At 52.4% G+C, this 4,172-nt stretch overlaps 1 protein-coding gene across 1 annotated transcript in view; it reads left to right on the top strand.

Annotated features, from left to right (window-relative positions):
• The window catches only part of ZNF423 (zinc finger protein 423), a 248,888-nt gene that overhangs the window by 38,472 nt on the left and 206,244 nt on the right, over positions 1-4,172 (top strand). The window lies entirely within an intron of this gene.

Raw genomic sequence — 4,172 nt, 5'->3', positions numbered from 1 at the left:
AGACAACAGAGAACAGTGTACCCTCTGTCCCTCCCCCGCCTCCCACCTGCCTTGATATTCAGACGCGTGTTTCTTTGAAACCAATTTATTTATTCATTCATTCGATATCCACTGAGCCCCCTCCACACGTACCAGGGGTGGGGAGATGGTAGAGCAAACTCGAACCCAGCCCCTGCCCTCATGGAACTTTTGGTGTTGGGGGGGGGATTGTTCTACTTCAGCATTATTGAGTAACCAACCACCCCCAAACTCAGTGGCCGCTGCAAGTTATTATTTCTGCACAGTCCTGTGGGCTGGCTGGACTCGGCTGGTGGTCTCACCTGCGTTTCTTGCACAGTGCAGGCAGGTGGTGGTTGGGGCTGCTGGCAGCTGGGCCTCCGACTGGAGTACCTGGAGCACCCACGTGGCTTGAGCTTCTCGTAGATGGTGGTGTCCCAGGAGACCCGGAGACCCGGGGCAAGCTGCGAGCTTTCTTCTGACCATACCTTACATCCCAGAACGTTACTTCTGGTGCATTCTAGTGGTCGGGAGAGTCCCTAAGGTCCTCCAGCCGAGGGGACAATTGTGGAGTAGAACTGGCTCTGTGGCGGGAACGCGTAAGCTGTCACACAGAGGAGCAGGCGGGACCCTCTTCGGAAATGCAGTCCGCCGCAGGCAGGCAGAGTGCAAACAGATTAGCCGCGAGAGTGTCAGTGCAGCTTGTGGCAAGGGCAGGGGCGGCGAGGGGGAGGATGGTGGAACCCGCATGACGCGGGGCCATGGGGGGCCGGCCCGGTGGGCGAAGTTGTGGGACGTCTTCCTGGTCGGGAACCAGCGGGTGAAGCCCTTGGCGGAACAAACGCATAATTCAAGGGACTGAAAGAAGTCGGCGTGGCCGTGGAGATGAGACGTCAGGGGTCAGCAGAGCCCCTGCTGGACCTTAGGGGCTGGGACAGGGACCCCGCATAGCCCTTTGAAAAGGTTTACAGATTCCTCGACACTTGGCTCATTTTTTCATGGAGTCTCTGCTGTGGGGGGACCGTGGAGCGGAGTGGATGAGTCAGACACAGCCGGGTTTGGAACCTGACACTTGTGGCCTTGCGTAAGCTTTGTCACCTTCTGGAGCCCCGGCGTCCTCACCCGTGCTCAGCTCACAGGGCCGCCTGGCTGGCTGTTCTCGGAAGGCACCTGGCATACAGCGAGTGCTCAATAAATGCTAGCTGCTCTTGGTTGAGGCCAGGGCAGAAGGACGCAGGCGTGTACGTGGGAAAACCCGCCAGTTGTGAGTTGTCCATGGTGGAGTGTGAGGCTGGGTTTAAGGTGCCATTTCCATCCAGTCCAGCGCACATGGCCCTGGGCAGAGGGCCCTCAGAACGGTTTGGCCGGGGCCTTCCCTGGGGAGCTCCGGGCCACTCCGGGCCATCCCTAGGAGAACTGGGTGTGACTCAGGGGAGGGTGCCAGTGGCCTGTTCGGGAAGTCCTTCCCGACCCCCGAGGCCTCAATGGAAACAAACGAGCTCCGAGGCCTACTGACTGCTTCGTCGGGCCTGGGGCAGTTGATGGGTCACCTGGAACTCAGGCCCAGGTCACAAAGGAATCAGGCAGGGCCCTGGGCTCTGCCTTGGTTGAGGACCTGCGTGGGCCTCCAGGGCAGGACGTGGACAGGCAGGACCACCCCGCACTAGCCAGAGCTGAGTCAGAGGAATAGGGAAGGGCCATTCATTTGGTCCCCAGGGGCTTACTGAAGGGCTGTTCAGGGTGGTGGGAAGGAGGTGACTCCACAGAGTGTACCCCAGAGCCGTCTGTCTCCAGAGCTCCCACCTCCCTGCCTTGGAGAGCCTGGGAGCAGGGTGGCTGCTTACTACCCATCACAGGAGGGGAGCTTCAGGGAAGTCCCGATCCCCCACATTTCTCCAGGCCACCAAGGCTTCTTCCGTCTTTGGCTTCCTGGGGGTCAGGCTGGCTGGCGTGGGACCCCAGACACTGAGGTCCCCACCTCCCCTCTCGTGCCCCTTCCGTGCAGCCACCTTGCCTCCCCGTAAGTAGACGGTGGCGGGGGAGGTGACAGTTCCTTAAAACAGATTTATACTCTCGGACGACTTTATGGGTTTTTTTTGTCTTATAAAAACCCAAGAGTTGACGTTCTGATTTATCTACTCCTAAGTCAACAGGATGTGCCAGATTTAAAGAGCTCGAGTGCATTGTAACGTTTGTGGTTCCAGTTGTGGATGAGATGAGCTGTTCCGGAAAGTGTGGCCAAGTGCATATGGCAAAGACAACAACAACAAAATAACAGGGGATCATTGAAATCTATTAAATTGTGTGTTAAGTAGAGTAGCACAAGCGTGGTGTTGAACGTAACTTATCATCTGGAGAGTCAGCGTCGTAGATAACGCAGAATTATGGCTTTTTCCTCCCTTTGGAACATTTTTTTTATTAAGGGAAGAGACTGTAAACTAGGAATTTCAGAGCTGGCGCTTGACTGTGTCACCATGGTTGTGTGAGGACTTGTAATGTTGGAGGCTCCAAATGATATTTCTCATTTCTTTGCTTTCTGTCTTTCTATTTCTTGCTGTCTCTGTAGCAGCAGATCAGATTGCCTGAGATAAATATGCTGCCTGGCTTTTAATGGGGTTTCTGTATTGTGAGGAGTTGGCATGCTCTGATAATGAAAGAACCTAAAAATTGTACATCCCTTAATTGGTAAGAAGAGAGATGTTTTGATGGGCCACAAATGGAAACATTGATTTTTTACTGCCTCCGCACGGATCCAAGTGGCGTGTCATCCCACGTTCCCCACCGCGGAAGGCGGAAGGCCGTTGAGCTGATCTGTGTTTGCAGGTTCTTGGTGTCGTGTGCTTGGAAGTGCAAGTTCTGTGCAGAGGGGAGAAATAGAGCCTTTGTAACATTGTTTCTAAATTGAAATATTTATAGGACTGTGGCTTCCACCTCTAATCAAATAAGCATTCTTTGCTTCTTTTCTCTTTCTTGCTTGGATGACCAGCCCTTGGGGACTTAAAGGTTGTGTGCTGAAGGCTTTTTTCTGGAACTGCAGTGTTAGTGTGACACACATGCGCGCAAACGCGTGTAGACACGCCTTTGCATATGCATACATGTTTGTGTCAGTGTCTACACATAATGGTGATTTCTCTCTTTAATTCTAGTTGGAGTCTCTATATTTTAACAGGCAAGTTTAATCCACTGACATGTATTGGGATTACTGATATATTCTGCGTGTTCTATTTACCACGCCTTTTTTTGCATTTCGATTGACAATTTCTTGCTGTGTCCTGTGACTCTCCCAGACCAAGGCTGTGCCCCATTTCCCCCAGCCGTGCAGGGCGATGCACTAGCAGGGGTCAGGATGTCCCGTCCAACATCTGTAGGGCTCTGGGGACAGTTGTATCCCGCTGGCTGGATGCCAGGTGCCTTACCTGTGAAATGGGAATAATGAAGCTGAACCTGTCTGAGGGTGGGGGCAGGACCACATGACTGCTTTTAGCTACAGGGTGTGTGAAACTGTGAAATGAGTCTACACAGAAATAACTGTGGCTTTAAAAAAGTACAGAACATTCCACAGACGCAAGACATCGTTATCAGGTCGTTAACTCACTTTTCCGTGCAGACTAGCCACCTGTCTACACAGTGATAAGCAGAGAGTAGGTATTTTATTTGGAAGAAATTGGTCGAGTGATTCCAAGGCTGGTTCCACCTTCTAGGCTGATACTGGGGTACACATTAAGGCTCAGGTTCACGTTAAGCTTGTGATTTGACTATTTGTGGTTTTGCACGCATGTGTGCTTCTTGGATTCCAGAATCAGGGCGTTTTTGCAAAGATCTGAGCCCACATCACATTTTGAGGCTTGCCGAGTAGAGGATGAACTTGGCTACGAGATCTCCCAGGTCTAAATTGCAAGGCTCTGGGCCAAACAAAAAGTTTAGGTGCGTTCAGAACAGCTGACGGGGGCCGTGGAGGGGTGTGTAAGAGAACTTGGTTTTTAGGAGACAAAACGCGAAGGCATTTTCGCCTCCCTGATGGGTCACAACCCTCATCCTCCGTACACAGGGGAAAGATGGCAGGAAATCCCCGGAGAAGATTTGCACCAAGAATTAAAGAATCTAGTTGAGAATTACAGCACCACATGCTACAACCCCCCCCCCCCCCCTACATTAATAACTAAGAGGTTCCAACA

This window comes from Pteropus alecto, unplaced genomic scaffold (genome assembly GCF_000325575.1).
Source record: "Pteropus alecto unplaced genomic scaffold, ASM32557v1 scaffold123, whole genome shotgun sequence".
Taxonomy (NCBI): Eukaryota; Metazoa; Chordata; class Mammalia; order Chiroptera; family Pteropodidae; genus Pteropus; species Pteropus alecto.
Note: the sequence above shows the minus strand (reverse complement) of the source record. Positions and strands in the feature narration are given on the sequence as shown.